Raw genomic sequence first — 17,282 nt, 5'->3', positions numbered from 1 at the left:
GGCAGCCAAACCGTATAACCCGCCTCCATCTCTCCCAGGACAGAGCAGCAGTACCGTATAACCCGCCTCCATCTCTCCCAGGACAGAGCAGCCGTACCGTATAACCCGCCTTCATCATTCCCAGGACAGGGCAGCCATACTGTATAACCCGCCTCCATCTCTCCCAGGACAGGGCAGCCGTACCGTATAACCCGCCTCCATCTCTCCCAGGACAGGGCAGCCGTACCGTATAACCCGCCTTCATCATTCCCAGGACAGGGCAGCCATACTGTATAACCCGCCTCCATCTCTCCCAGGACAGGGCAGCCGTACCGTATAACCCGCCTCCATCTCTCCCAGGACAGGGCAGCCGTACCGTATAACCCGCCTCCATCTCTCCCAGGACAGGGCAGCCGTACTGTATAACCCGCCTCCATCATTCCCAGGACAGGGCAGCCATATTGTATAACCCGCCTCCATCACTCCCAGGACAGGGCAGCCGCACCGTATAACCCGCCTCCATCTCTCCCAGGACAGGGCAGTCATACTGTATAACCCACCTCCATCGCCCATAGCAGCCAGTCATGCTTTTGCTATCATTTTCTAGAGTAAACTATATGAATGACTGCTAAAGGCTGATTCGTTGCTATGGACATCACTTCTCATTTTAAGGGTCACTTAAGTAAGTGATTTCTGCAATCCTTAGTAAGTGTTCTGCTGCCACCTAGTGGCCTGTTATACTATTAGCGCTTCAAAGCCCAAGACAGAGGAGCAGGATTGCCTGTATTTCTTCTGTCAGGAAACTCATGATCTTGTCTGCACTAGCGCTTTACAAAGCCTAACTCCCCCAAAACCGCAGGCATGGATAATAGGATTTTGGTACTTACCAGGTAAATCCTTTTCTTTGAATCCATAGGGGGCACTGGAGTACTCTTGGGATATGGACGGCTTAGCAGAAAACAAAGGCACTGAATATTTAAACTTAGAACTCTCCACCCCTCCATATCCCAGAGTACCTCAGTGTACGACCTCAGTGTTTTTTACTGAGCGAACAGGAACTATAGAGAGGTTGACCATGGAGAATTCCTATAACATAACGGACAACAACCAAGTTGACACATAACGTTACTGTCAACTAAACAGTTGACACCATAACCGATAGACCTTTATAACTTGAACCAATCGGTGAAAATGTGTTACCATAAGCTCCTCTGAGCTTAATACAACCCAGGTAAAACTGCTCTGGGTGGGCGTCCAGTGCCCCCTATGGATTCAAAGAAAAGGATTTACCTGGTAAGTACCAAAATCCTATTTTCTTTTTCATCCACTAGGGGTCACTGGAGTACTCTTGGGACGTACCAAAGCTTCCCTCGTGGGCGGGAGAGCTGTTTGACACCTGTAACAGTAGGCGGCCAAAGCTAGATGCTGATGCCGCAAACGTTTCAAAACGTGTAAACGCGCACAAACGTGTGCACTGAAGACTATGTAGCCGCGTCGTAGAAGCTCCACAACCAGCTGGTCATGACATTCCCACAGAACCTGTGGGATGAGCTATTACTGACCTAGGCGACTGTAACTTAGCCTTAAGGTAAGCCTGACTTGTAGTCAGTTTTATCCAACTGGATAATGTCTGCTGAGAAACTGGCCAACCCCAGTTGGCAGCATCATAGAGAACAAACAACGTATCCGTATTACGAACTGTAGACGTTCGGGACATATAAACGCGTAATGTGCGTACCACATTCAGAATTATAGAATGTGCTGTCAACACAGGAAACACTATTGGTTTATTGATGTGAAAAATAAGAAATCGGAATTCGTCCGAAGTTCCGCTCTGTCATGAGGAAACCCAAATACTGTGGCTTGGAATACAAGGCACCCAAATGTGAAAACAAAACCCTTGCCGAAGCTAAGGCTAGAAGAAAAACCGTTTTCCAAGTGAGAAACTTAATCCCCATTTGTTGTAAGGGTTCAAAATATGAAACCTGTAAGACAACTGAACCCAGCTTCAAGTCGCATGGCCCTGTAGGTGGGATAAATGGAGGCTGCATTCTGATGACACCTTGTAAAAAAGTGTGTACTGACGCAATAGAGTCAAACGTCTTTGAAAATAAATTGACCATACAGATACCTGCACCCTCAGTGTAGATAAACGCAGTTCTCCATCCCACCCCGTCTGTAAAATACCAGAATACGGGTAACTTGAAAGATGATGTCGGAAACTTCCGAGCTTCACACCCACCTATATAGGCACACCAAATTTTGTAATAATGATCTGCCGTAAGCGGCTTACTAGCTCGTAACATGGTTGGTATAACCGATACTGTAATGCCCTATGTCTTTTCTTAAGAGGGCGGTCTGAACCACCACCCCGTCAACCGCAGCCACGGTACATAGGTAAATAGGGGTAAATGAACGGTCCCTGTTGTAACAGGTTGGACGTATTATGAGCGGGCAAAGATCGTGTGCGAGTATTCCTTGGAGATTCGAGAAGCAAGCTCTCCGAAACCCATGAGATATCACTAGTATGACTGTGACGAACTGTCTTATGATCCGTTTTAGCAACGGAGAGAGCAGCGGAAAACGGTGGAGCCAGATACACGAGGCTGTACAACCACGCGAATGTGAGAGCCTCCACCGCCACTGCCCTTGTGATCTGTCGTTCTGTACACATACTGAGCGTTTGTAATTGTGGCGAGATGCCATCATGTACACCTGAGGGTAACCCCACCTGTGGATCCACATGTGAAACACCTCTGGATTTCATGCCCAGTTTTCTGGATGAAAATCCCGACGGGTGAGATCATCTGTCTAACCGATGTCCACTCCCGGAACGTTCGACAACATCACCTTATGGTGTTCTGGCCAATTGAGGATTCGAGCTATCCTCTCTGGTTGTTGTATATGCAACTCCCGTTGCGTTGTCTGACTGCACTTGGACAGACTGAAAGCGAAGCATGTAGTGCATTGTAAATTGCACGGAGTTCCAGGACATTTATAGACAGCAATCTGTCGTGATCCGTTTTAGAACCCCTGTCGCTGACCTTTTTAACTACAACTCCTCAACCTCTGAGACTGTCGTCCAGAGTATAGACACCCTCGCCGCCCTGTGGGAAACGCGAGTGAAACCCGGCAAACTAAAGCGCTTCGAAAACACATCATTGTTCCCAATAGGCGAATACACCAATGTACCGCTAGTGTGCGTGGCTTTTGCACTAATTGTACTAGATGGTATATTTGTTCTTTCTGGTGTAGTAGGTAAATCTCTTTGATTTACCGTATTTATAATCATACCTAGGAATTGAAGTCGTTCAGACGGAATTATATTTTGAACTTGACCTGCCACCGTGGTGTATGTTAGTAGCGCCATTAAGAGGAACCTCTGTTGAGACAGAGTTCTTATGAGCAGATCGTCTAAGTATGGAACAATTGTCACTGGCAGGGCTCTGAGATGAGCTATCATCACCAACATCACTTTGGTGAATACCAGAGGCGTTGACAAGAGGCCAAACGGTAGAACCTGAAATGGTTAATGGTTGTGGCGTATTGCAAAACGCAAGGACCTGTGATGCGGTGACCAAACCGGAATGGGTAAATACGCATTGTGAAGATCAAGTGCAATCATGCAATCTTGTGGCTCCAAATATGCAAATACTAACCGCAGAAAATCCATTTTCAAACTGCAGTAAGTGACTTGCTGATTGAGACTGCGACGGAGCCCTCCGGCTTCGTTACCCCAAACAGAGGGGAATAAGTAACCCTGACTCTGTTGGTGTACCAGGCCTGGAAATAAAAAACAGCTGAAACCAACAGAGACTGAATGGCAACCTGCCAAAACGCCTAATTTCGTCCGACAGAGGCAGTCTTGTCTTTTAATCTGTAAATAGCGGAGACATCCATGAGGTGATGTCTGGAAACCCGGCCAATGTAACGTGTAAAGACGCGCTTCCACATTGGAAAATGGAGATGGCCTAAGAGGCCGTCAAGCCACTGGCTTGTTGACTTTAGCACCCTGGCGTTACAAGGCGTGACTGTTTTTGTACCACAGCCTTGAAAAGACTGAAGTCTAAAGGGATTAAACGCCGGACCAAAGTATTTCCGTTTTGATACTGGAGGCGGCAATGGCCTGAATATCAAATTTAGGACCAAACAACTTCTGGCCTTGTCTTGCTGAAAAGTGAGAATCGAGGTAACAGGCGTTAGCAGAAGCTTTACAGATATACTCTGCAGCTTCTCATTAACAGTGATCGTCATTGTTTCCATACATAGAGTCTAGTGACCCAAATGTATCTTGGGTCTTTATAATGTTTGACACAGACGAATTCACCAATGGCGGATTGTCCCATTTAGATGTGTTAAATAGTTGTTAGAGTCTACTTAGTCTCTGTAAAAATTGAGACATTGACTCACTGGGATTTAGCAATGCATGGTTGTCAAAATCCCGCACTATCTGAGTGCTGGTCTAATGTACCCTTCTCACTCGTAGTTATCGCTGTGAGATTTGACATAGAATCGTCCGACTGCATTAAATTATAAGACCAGTTAAATAAACACCCTGGTACCCAAAGGGAAATTGGACCTTTGGAAAGACAGACTCCTTCGTTAGAGCTGGCGGAGTAACTTCCGAGACTCCTATCTTACCGCTCCTGTCGAGCGGAGTTAATTTGAATTGCCAATGCTTAACCTAGGATCTGGGATCCTGAACCTACAAAACATAGTGAACATGTGGTAGATTTATGTCTAGACATTGTTTAAAAGTATTTTTAGTCTGCGCTGGAGCCTTACTCCCTATGCAGACAGACAACACAATAGGCAACGGACAGACACTTGCACGACTTAGTAAAGTTATTATCTGAAGGTGTGTCATTTATATCTATTTATGGCTGAAAAGCAGTTCACATGGGCAGCCTATGTGAAACCCGAACCAAAATTCCCACTAACACCCCTGCGCCTCTGGTGGCTTAGAGATGTAGGGCAGGAATGTTCCGGAATTACAAACTGGAAAACAACAGGAAGCATGGTTAAAATGGCCCCTTTGCCATGCTGACCCTGATAATCACAGAACAAGTTACAATTGTTTCAGTGTTAATATAGCCTATTATACAGTGATAATCACAGGCAGGGTACAACACATGCTCTATGAATAAATATATATAGGCTCAATAGCCTATTCACAGACATTAATATAGGCTCAATAGCCTATTATACAGTGAAACTCACAGGACAGGTTACAATACATGCCTCCATTGTTAATATAAGCTCAATAGCCTATTTACAGTGATAATCACCGTCATTAATATAGGCTCAATAGCCTATTATACAGTGAATACATGTCACATATATATAGCTCCATATACATAAACTGTGGCTGCTGTTCATATAGGTATTTTACATACCCTTGCCGCTGTAATCCGCCAGATTCCACCGCCCCCCTTCCCCCCGTACTCCCTGTAACGCTGTGTCTCAGCGGGAAGCCCGGGAAGACTTGCAGGGAGGCCTTCTTGCAGAGCAGCGGAGGTCGCCAGGAGCGGCCCGGTTGCCTCTTAGCGCTGGCAACTGACGGAGCGTCTGCGTGACGGAGCGTCTGCGGGTGGATGGTGCTGGGCGGCCGGACGGAGCGGCGGCCCGGTTGTCACCCTCTTAGCGCTGGCAACTGACGGCCGGACGTAGCGGCTGGGACGGCCGGACGGAGCGGCTGCCGTATGGAGCGGCTGGGGCTGCCAGATGTAGCGGCTGGGCGCTGTGGCGGGCGGATGTATGAGCGGCGGGAGCGGCATAACAAAACTGACCCACATAGCGGGGCGGCAGCCTGCGCTGACCGCCCCGTTCCCCAGCCTACCTTGCTCTGTATCTTCCGATCATGGCTGCGACGGGGCTTCTATGTGTAAGCTCCGTCCAGCTCTCCAGTCATGGCTGCGACGGGGCTTCTATGTGTAAGCTCCGTCCAGCTCTCCAGTCATGGCTGCGATCCAGCTCTTCAGGTCCTGGCTGCGACGGGGCTTCTATGTATAAGCTCCGTCCAGCTTGCAGGAGACAGTGGGCTGCCTGTGGCTGTGAGGGTGCTCTTTGTGAGGACCGACACGCCATGCGCTGCCCGTGCAGCGGCACTATCCCGGACCCATGTTTTTCCAGAAACTGGGAAGGGATGTGCTATTGAAAAAAGTAAAAAGTAAAAATGAAAAATTAATAAAATCTTCCACAAAGTGTGGGAACTCCCACAAGCCGATGTTAGTGCTTTGAGCACAGAAAAAACACTGAGGTCGTACACTGAGGTACTCTGGGATATGGAGGGGTGGAGAGTTCTAAATTTAAATATTCAGTGCCTTTGTTTCTGCTACGCCGTCCATATCTCAAGAGTACTCCAGTGACCCCTAGTGGATGAAAAAGAAATGTAATCTAGGGCTGGACTGGCCAACACAGGTAAAGGGGCAACGTGTATTCTCTACAGTGCATTGCTGTTATTAGTCTGGTACATTTTCATGCAAACCCCTCCCGGTTTGGACACGCTGCTTGAGACACCATACCCCCACCCCTTCCCTGGCCGGCATGCCGCCTAGGAAAACAAAAATCTGGGGATAACACCGACTGATGATCAATTCCAACCAACTATCGGGCATTTTCATATCTCTTCTGAGTTGGCTCAGTTACCCACTTCTTCAGTATCCCCTAATTCCAACAGGTGGCGTCTGTAGTCAGTGCAAAACCTGTTTCTGCAGGCATGGAATTAGGTGCAGTAGGCAGAGGGGACGTGGCACAGGCACTTACCCATAGCCGTTCATTACTCAGTAAGCCGGATGTCTGAGAAGTTCTAAGCCAGAAATCTGGTCACTGCAGCCAGACTCGCAGTCCTGGAAGAGAAATCCCAGAAGTAGTACAGGATGCTCCTGTATGTCAACTTAAAGCTAAACTACCTCACCTTGATGACCGGGATACGGAGGGCATCATAATGTGTGTGTGCACAGCATCTCTAAGGATACTCAAAGTTACGATTGAAACTTTAACAAACAATATTATCGCTATCATGAAAAACAGGCCCTGACCATGCTGTATGGTCTGTGACGGAGCACACAGGGAACTTCAAGGACGAGGCCTACAACGTGTACTTCCACAAGAGAGAATATGCCGCTTTCCTTATCATAAGGCTGTTGAAGACGTCCTAAAGCGGGCATGAAAACTAAAGGCTGTAAGAACCAAATCCTAAGACTTGCCTTGGAGTACACTGCAGACTATAGATAGCATCCGGCACTCTTTATGGCAGTGTTTTTTAACCACTGTGCCGTGGCACACTAGTGTGCCCTAAGCAGTCTTCAGGTGTGCCCCCATAGAAGCAGAGCTAGGCCCATCAGTGTTTGTCGCTGCTGAGAACCTGGAACGATCAATACTGGTGGTTGCAGAGACAGTTCTGATTTTGGGCCCGGGCAGTGTTGGGCTCTTCTGACTTTCTCAGATGTGGCTCAGGCGTTACCTATGGAGAAGCTGCGACATGATGTCCTAGGACACGCAACTGCACCATGCATCACCATTATATTTGAGTGTGCCTTGGCAATATTTAAATCTTGTTCAGTGTGCCGCCAGTTGTAAAAGGTTGAAAAACTCTGCTTTATGGTCTAACAGTGAAAGTTTTGCTACTCTATTGTAGAATATTTTTATAATGTTGTTAATTATCAAATGTTACGCTTCTCTCCCCTCCTCCCCACTCTCTTCCAACGCTTCCCCTCTTGTCCGTATCTCAATAGAGACCGCACCGTCATTTTCATACATTCCAGTGATTAGGAGTTGAGCCTGATTTGACATGTCCCCTCTTGACCACAAGTTGGGCTAATCTTCTGCCTCTCCTGAAGCACCTTTGTGTTGCCTCTGGTAATCCTATAGGCTTTTTCCATGAACAGTTGTTGGCCAGTGTCTGGAGTATATACCACCCTAAGGAAGGAACTACACATTTTATTCATCATTGCTTTTACCCTAGTCTAAAAGAGATTGATTAATAAGAGAACAAAGATATTTTTCTGGAAGTGCCTTTAACCAATTTAATTGGAGACATCATGCTCCCATCAGACTACTGTTCCAAGTAGACAATAACGCTACCAGTCTCTGGGTCTGGCAGCGTAATGAGATTTAGCTATAACACCACAGACTTAAAGATAATTTGGGAATGGCACGCCTACCACCTCCAAGCTAGGAGGCACATGTGCCAAGGGGGAAAAGCATACAGATACGGTCACTACTCAAAAAACAGAAAGAGGTTATAAAAGCCCAACTGATATCCAAAATAAAGACCCCTGAACTGATACCCAAAGTATCCCTCTCTCCCGCCACTCTCAGAAGCCAGGACAAGCCTCAAACTTGCAGACTGCAAAGTAAAACTCACCCTCCAACAGGGTAAACAAAGTCTATATAGGGGTATATTCAATAAGTGTCGGATCCATTCCGACATACATTTTTGAGGGAGGGGGGGGGGCAGATGTAACATGTGCAGAGATTTTGTTTCTGTGCAGGGTAAATACTGGCTGCCTTATTTTTACACTGCAATTTAGATTTGTTTGAACACACCCCACCCAAATCTAACTCTCTCTGCACATGTTACATCTGCCCCCTCCCCCCCTGCAGTGCACATGGTTTTGCCCATTAGCTAACAAATTTGCTGCTGCGATCAAGTCTGAATTACTGTAGGCCCAAAGTACGAAGTCAGATCATTATATATAATTTCAAATCACTAGAAGAAACTAGCTGACGTGACCCATCATGCTCTCTCAAGAACATAAAGAATGTACAGTATCTAATCTAGTTAGCCATTGATTCTGATCCCTCGCTGTTTGTGACTCTATGGAAAAGTTATCTTTTCTAATAGTAGGGCCAAATAAGAGTCAAAACTTACCTTAGGACACTTACCTGTAGTTTTCTCAAGCTCATCCACCTTCTCTGGCATAGCCATGCTCCCTACCCTTCCCTATATACACCTTCCTATACCCCAATCACTCCCTCCCCTTCCCTCTACCCCCACCACTCCCTCCCCTTCCCTCCACCCCCGTCATCACTCTCTCCCCTTCGCTCTACCCCCATCACTCCCTACCCTTCCCTATATACACATTCCTATACCCCAATAAATCACTCCCTACCCTTCCCTCTAACCCCATCACTCCTTACCCTTCCCTATATACACATTCCTATATCCCAATCAATCACTCCCTCCCCATCACTCCCTACCCCCTCCCTCTACCCCCATCTCTCCCTCCCCTTCCCTCCACCCCCATCACTCCCTACCCCCTTCTCCCTCTACCCCCATCATTGCTCCCTACCCTCCAGTTTAATGTTGAATTTTCTTGTTCAGCCTCATGTTATACACAATGTCCAGCTCTTACTGAGCGGGGCGGGGGGAAAATGTCTGCCTAATATGTCGTACTCTATAAATGGTGTACATTTGTCTTACTGCAAATGGAGGTTCTCTTTAATAGAAACGGATTCAATGAAAAAAACAAAACTTAAACATTTAGGATTATTTTCATTGGTTATCTGAAATTTTCTCTCAGATTTCTTCCTGTTTCTGGTACCAGGTGCAAGAATTCAATGCTATACAAAAAATATAGAATTCAGTGCCAATAGGATTAAAAAAAAATAAAAAAAAAAGCAAGCACTGGTTACACTACAGCTCAAATATAATGGTGATGCAGACAGAGGAAACACGAGACATATAGTAGCATAGTATCTAAGGTTGAAAAAATAAGATTTTACTTACCGATAAATCTATTTCTCGTAGTCCGTAGTGGATGCTGGGGACTCCGTCAGGACCATGGGGGATTAGCGGCTCCGCAGGAGACAGGGCACAAAAATAAAGCTTTAGGATCAGGTGGTGTGCACTGGCTCCTCCCCCTATGACCCTCCTCCAAGCCTCAGTTAGGATACTGTGCCCGGACGAGCGTACACAATAAGGAAGGATTTTGAATCCCGGGTAAGACTCATACCAGCCACACCAATCACACCGTACAACTTGTGATCTGAACCCAGTTAACAGTATGACAACGTAGGAGCCTCTGAACAGACGGCTCACAACAATAATAACCCGATTTTTGTACCAATAACTATGTACAAGTATTGCAGACAATCCGCACTTGGGATGGGCGCCCAGCATCCACTACGGACTACGAGAAATAGATTTATCGGTAAGTAAAATCTTATTTTCTCTAACGTCCTAGTGGATGCTGGGGACTCCGTCAGGACCATGGGGATTATACCAAAGCTCCCAAACGGGCGGGAGAGTGCGGATGACTCTGCAGCACCGAATGAGAGAACTCTAGGTCCTCTTTAGCCAGGGTATCAAATTTGTAGAATTTTACAAACGTGTTCTCCCCCCGACCACGTAGCTGCTCGGCAGAGTTGTAATGCCGAGACCCCTCGGGCAGCCGCCCAGGATGAGCCCACCTTCCTTGTGGAATGGGCATTTACATATTTTGGCTGTGGCAGGCCTGCCACATAATGTGCAAGCTGAATTGTACTACACATCCAACTAGCAATCGTCTGCTTAGAAGCAAGAGCACCCAGTTTGTTGGGTGCATACAGGATAACAGCAAGTCAGTTTTCCTGACTCCAGCCGTCCTGGAACCTATATTTTCAGGGCCCTGACAACATCTAGCAACTTGGAGTAGTAACTCCAAGTCCTTAGTAGGCGCAAGGCACCACAATAAGCTGGTTCAGGTGAAACACTGACACCACCTTAGGGAGAGAACTGGGGACGAGTCCGCAGCTCTGCCCTGTCCGAATGGACAAACAGATATGGGCTTTTTTGAGAAAAAAAACCACCAATTTGACACTCGCCTGGCCCAGGCCAGGGCCAAGAGCATGGTCACTTTTCATGTGAGATGCTTCAAATCCACAGATTTGACTGGTTTTAAACCAATGTGATTTGAGGAATCCCAGAACTACGTTGAGATCCCACAGTGCCACTGGAGGCACAAAAGGGGGTTGTATATGCAATACTCCTTTGACAAACTTCTGGACTTCAGGAACTGAAGCCAATTCTTTCTGGAAGAAAATCGACAGGGCCGAAATTTGAACCTTAATGGACCCCAATTTGAGGCCCATAGACACTCCTGTTTGCAGGAAATGCAGGAATCGACCGAGTTGAAATTTCTTCGTGGGGCCTTCCTGGCCTCACACCACGCAACATATTTTCGCCCCATGTGGTGATAATGTTGTGCGGTCACCTCCTTCCTGGCTTTGACCAGGGTAGGAATGACCTCTTCCGGAATGCCTTTTTCCCTTAGGATCCGGTAAGTCTTGGAACAGACATGGTACTTGCTGAAGCAAGTCCCTTCTTAGCGGCAGAGGCCATAAGTCCTCTGTGAGCATCTCTTGAAGTTCCGGGTACCAAGTCCTTCTTGGCCAATCCGGAGCCATGAGTATAGTTCTTACTCCTCTACGTCTTATAATTCTCAGTACCTTAGGTATGAGAAGCAGAGGAGGGAACACATACACCGACTGGTACACCCACGGTGTTACCAGAACGTCCACAGCTATTGCCTGAGGGTCTCTTGACCTGGCGCAATACCTGTCCCGTTTTTTGTTCAGACGGGACGCCATCATGTCCACCTTTGGTATTTCCCAACGGTTCACAATCATGTGGAAAAACTTCCCGATGAAGTTTCCACTCTCCCGGGTGGAGGTCGTGCCTGCTGAGGAAGTCTGCTTCCCAGTTTCCATTCCCGGAATGAAACACTGCTGACAGTGCTATCACATGATTTTCCGCCCAGCGAAAAGTCCTTGCAGTTTTTGCCATTGCCCTCCTGCTTCTTGTGCCGCCCTGTCTGTTTACGTGGGCGACTGCCGTGATGTTTTTCCCACTGGATCAATACCGGCTGACCTTGAAGCAGAGGTCTTGCTAAGCTTAGAGCATTATAAAATTACCCTTAGCTCCAGTATATTTATGTGGAGAAAAATCTCCAGACTTGATCACACTCCCTGGAAATTTTTTCCTTGTGTGACTGCTCCCCAGCCTCTCGGGCTGGCCTCCGTGGTCACCAGCATCCAATCCTGAATGCCGAATCTGCGGCCCTCTAGAAGATGAGCACTCTGTAACCACCACAGGAGAGACACCCTTGTCCTTGGATATAGGGTTATCCGCTGATGCATCTGAAGATGCGATCCGGACCATTTGTCCAGCAGATCCCACTGAAAAGTTCTTGCGTGAAATCTGCCGAATGGAATTGCTTCGTAGGAAGCCTCTTTTCCTGGTTTTAGGAGGTTCCTGACTAGCTCGGATAACTCCCTGGCTTTCTCTTCCGGGAGAAACACCTTTTTCTGGACTGTGTCCAGAATCATCCCTAGGCACAGCAGACGTGTTGTCGGGAACAGCTGCGATTTTGGAATATTTAGAATCCACCCGTGCTGTTGTAGCAGTATCCGAGATAGTGCTACTCCGACCTCCAACTGTTCCCTGGACTTTGCCCTTATCAGGAGATCGTCCAAGTAAGGGATAATTAAGACGCCTTTTCTTTGAAGAAGAATCATCATTTCGGCCATTACCTTGGTAAAGACCCGGGGTGCCGTGGACAATCCAAACGGCAGCGTCTGAAACTGATAGTGACAGTTCTGTACCACGAACCTGAAGTACCCTTAGTGAGAAGGGCAAATTTGGGACATGGAGGTAAGCATCCCTGATGTCCCGGGACACTATATAGTCCCCTTCTTCCTGGTTCGTTATCACTGCTCTGAGTGACTCCATCTTGATTTGAACCTTTGTAAGTGTTCAAATTTTTTTAGATTTAGAATAGGTCTCACCTAGCCTTCTGGCTTCAGTACCACAATATAGTGTGGAATAATACCCCTTTCCTTGTTGTAGGAGGGGTAATTTGATTATCACCTGCTGGGAATACAGCTTGTGAATTGTTTCCCATACTGCCTCCTTGTCGGAGGGAGACCTTGGTAAAGCAGACTTCAGGAGCCTGCGAGGGGGAAACGTCTCGACATTCCAATCTGTACCCCTGGGATACTACTTGTAGGATCCAGGGGTCCTGTACGGTCCCAGCGTCATGCTGAGAGCTTGGCAGAAGCGGTGGAAGGCTTCTGTTCCTGGGAATGGGCTGCCTGCTGCAGTCTTCTTCCCTTTCCTCTATCCCTGGGCAGATATGACTCTTATAGGGACGAAAGGACTGAGGCTGAAAAGACGGTGTCTTTTTCTGCAGAGATGTGACTTAGGGTAAAAACGGTGGATTTTCCAGCAGTTGCCGTGGCCACCAGGTCCGATGGACCGACCCCAAATAACTCCTCTTCCTTTATACGGCAATACACCTTTGTGCCGTTTGGAATCTGCATCACCTGACCACTGTCGTGTCCATAAACATCTTGTGGCAGATATGGACATCGCACTTACTCTTGATGCCAGAGTGCAAATATCCCTCTGTGCATCTCGTATATATAGAAATGCATCCTTTAAATGCTCTATAGTCAATAAAATACTGTCCCTGTCAAGGGTATCAATATTTTTAGTCAGGGAATCCGACCAAGCCACCCCAGCTCTGCACATCCAAGCTGAGGCGATCGCTGGTCGCAGTATAACACCAATATGTGTGTATATACTTTTTATGATATTTTCCAGCCTCCTGTCAGCTGGCTCCTTGAGGACGGCCCTATCTATAGACGGTACCGCCACTTGTTTTGATAAGCGTGTGAGCGCCTTATCCACCCTAAGGGGTGTTTCCCAACGCGCCCTAACTTCTGGCGGGAAAGGGTATACCGCCAATAATTTTCTATCGGGGGGAACCCACGCATCATCACACACTTCCTTTAATTTATCTGATTCAGGAAAAACTACAGGTAGTTTTTTCACATCCCACATAATACCCTCTTTTGTGGTACTTGTAGTATCAGAAATATGTAACACCTCCTTCATTGCCCTTAACATGTAACGTGTGGCCCTAAAGGGAAATACGTTTGTTTCTTCACCGTCGACACTGAAATCAGTGTCCGTGTCTGTGTCTGTCGACCGACTGAGGTAAAAGGACGTTTTAACGCCCCTGACGGTGTTTGAGACGCCTGGACAGGTACTAATTTGTTTGCCAGCCGTCTCATGTCGCCAACCGACCTTGCAGCGTGTTGACATTATCACGTAATTCCATAAATAAGCCATCCATTCCGGTGTCGACTCCCTAGAGAGTGACATCACCATTACAGGCAATTTGCTCCGCCTCCTCACCAACATCGTCCTCATACATGTCGACACACACGTACCGACATATAGCACACACACACAGGGAATGCTCTGATAGAGGACAGGACCCCACTAGCCCCTTGGGGAGACAGAGGGAGAGTTTGCCAGCACACACCAAAGCGCTATATTTTACAGGGATAGCCTTATAATAAGTGCTCCCTTATAGCTGCTTTTATAAAATCACAATTTCGCCAAATTTTGCCCCCCCTCTCTTGATTTAACCCTGTTTCTGTAGTGCAGTGCAGGGGAGAGCCTGGGAGCCTTCCTGACCAGCGGAACTGTGTGAGGAAATGGCGCTGTGTGCTGAGGAGACAGGCCCCGCCCCCTTTTCGGCGGGCTCGTCTCCCGCTTAAAAATGGATTCTGGCAGGGGTTAAATATCTCCATATAGCCCCGGAGGCTATATGTGAGGTATTTTTTGCCAAAAAAAGGATTTTCATTGCTGCCCAGGGCGCCCCCCCCAGCGCCCTGCACCCTCAGTGACTGCCGTGTGAAGTGTGCTGAGAGCAATGGCGCACAGCTGCAGTGCTGTGCGCTACCTTAAGAAGACTGAGGAGTCTTCTGCCGCCGATTCTGGACCTTCTTCTCTTTTCAGCATCTGCAAGGGGGCCGGCGGCGAGGCTCCGGTGACCATCCAGGCTGTACCTGTGATCGTCCCTCTGGAGCTAATGTCCAGTAGCCAAAGAAGCCAATCCATCCTGCACGCAGGTGAGTTCACTTCTTCTCCCCTAAGTCCCTCGATGCAGTGATCCTGTTGCCAGCAGGACTCACTGTAAAATAAAAAACCTAAGCTAAACTTTTCTAAGCAGCTCTTTAGGAGAGCCACCTAGATTGCACCCTTCTCGGCCGGGCACAAAAACCTAACTGAGGCTTGGAGGAGGGTCATAGGGGGAGGAGCCAGTGCACACCACCTGATCCTAAAGCTTTACTTTTTGTGCCCTGTCTCCTGCGGAGCCGCTATTCCCCATGGTCCTTTCAGGAACCCCAGCATCCACTAGGACGATAGAGAAATGGGCATTATAACGTCCCTGACGGTGTTTTAGACGCCTGGACAGATACTAATATGTTTGCCAGCCGTCTCATGTCGTCAACCGACTTGCAGCGTGTTGACATTATCACGTAAATTCCTTAAATAAGCCATCTATTCCGGTGTCGACTCCCTAGAGAGTGACATCACCATTACAGGCAATTTGCTCCGCCTCCCAACATCGTCCTCATACATGTCGACACACACGTACCGACACACAGCAAACACACAGGGAATGCTCTGATAGAGGACAGGACCCACTAGCCCTTTGGGGAGACAGAGGGAGAGTTTGCCAGCACACACCAAAAACGCTATAATTATACAGGGACAACCTTTATATAAGTGCTTTTCCCTTATAGCATTTTAATATATGTAGTCATATCGCCAAATCAGTGCCCACCCTCTCTGTTTTAACCCTGTTTCTGTAGTGCAGTGCAGGGGAGAGCCTGGGAGCCTTCCCACCAGCATTTCTGTGAGGGAAAATGGCGCTGTGTGCTGAGGAGAATAGGCCCCGCCCCCTTTTCGGCGGGCTTCTTCTCCCGTTTTTCTGAGACCTGGCAGGGGTTAAATACATCCATATAGCCCCCAGGGGCTATATGTGATGTATTTTTAGCCATAAAAAAGGTATTATACATTGCTGCCCAGGGCGCCCCCCCAGCGCCCTGCACCCTCCGTGACCGCTGTGTGAAGTGTGCTGACAACAATGGCGCACAGCTGCAGTGCTGTGCGCTACCTCAGGAAGACTGAAAAGTCTTCTGCCGCCTGCTTCTGGACCTCTTCCATCTTCGGCATCTGCAAGGGGGGTCGGCGGCGCGGCTCCGGGACGAACCCCAGGGTGAGACCTGTGTTCCGACTCCCTCTGGAGCTAATGGTGTCCAGTAGCCTAAGAAGCCAATCCATCCTGCACGCAGGTGAGTTCACTTCTCTCCCCTAAGTCCCTCGATGCAGTGAGCCTGTTGCCAGCAGGACTCACTGAAAATAAAAAACCTAAAAACTTTTTCTAAGCAGCTCTTTAGGAGAGCCACCTAGATTGCACCCTGCTCGGACGGGCACAAAAACCTAACTGAGGCTTGGAGGAGGGTCATAGGGGGAGGAGCCAGTGCACACCACCTGATCCTAAAGCTTTATTTTTGTGCCCTGTCTCCTGCGGAGCCGCTAATCCCCCATGGTCCTGACGGAGTCCCCAGCATCCACTAGGACGTTAGAGAAAAGACAATTTGTCCATCGAGTTCAACCTATTTGTGGTCTCCTATGCAGGATTATTTTGGTCTAAATTTTGTCTGATGCTGATGTCAGCCATTACATTTTATCCCGCTTTTTATAGTAACTATAGTGCGTGACTATGCACCATAACCCTGGATATCCTTATCCATTAGGAATTTATCTAACCCATTCTTAAAGGTGTTGACTGAGTCCGCCATTACAACTCCCTTAGGGAGGGAATTCCAAACACGTATTGTCCTTACTGTGAAAAAACCTTTACGCCGCATTGTGCGGAATCTCCTCTCCTCTAACCTAAGCAAGTGCCCACGAGTCCTCTGTGCTGATCTTATAGAAAACAGGTCCCCCCCTAGCTGTGTATTGTCCCCTTATATATTTGTAGATGTTGATCATGTCCCCTCTTAGTCTCCTCTTTTCCAGTGTAAACATGCCTAGCCTTGCAAGCCTGTCCTCATATGCCAGTGTCTCCATGCCCTTAATTAGTTTGGTCGCCCGCCTCTGAACCTTTTCTAGCTCCAGAATATCCTTTTTGTAGTATGGTGCCCAAAATTGTACACAGTATTCAAGATGTGGCCTCACTAGAGATTTATATAATGGGAATATAACACTCTCGTCCCTTGCATCAATTCCCCGTTTTATACATGCTAATACCTTGTTAGCCTTCTTTGCTGCAGTCCTACTTTGGGTACTGCTGCTTAGTTTGCTATCTATGTGAACACCCAAGTCTTTTTCCAGTACAGAATCCCCTAATGTTACCCCATTTAGTATGTAGGTGTAATTTTTGTTCTTGCTACCACAGTGCATTACCTTACACTTGTCTGTATTGAAGCGCATTCTCCATTTCGCTGCCCAAGCT

At 47.7% G+C, this 17,282-nt stretch overlaps 1 protein-coding gene across 1 annotated transcript in view; it reads right to left on the bottom strand.

Annotated features, from left to right (window-relative positions):
• Positions 1 to 17,282, bottom strand: part of BCKDK (branched chain keto acid dehydrogenase kinase) — a 127,863-nt gene that overhangs the window by 63,720 nt on the left and 46,861 nt on the right. The window lies entirely within an intron of this gene.

This window comes from Pseudophryne corroboree, chromosome 7, assembly GCF_028390025.1.
Source record: "Pseudophryne corroboree isolate aPseCor3 chromosome 7, aPseCor3.hap2, whole genome shotgun sequence".
NCBI classification, from domain to species: domain Eukaryota; kingdom Metazoa; phylum Chordata; class Amphibia; order Anura; family Myobatrachidae; genus Pseudophryne; species Pseudophryne corroboree.
This window is presented reverse-complemented; position numbering and strand designations above follow the sequence as displayed.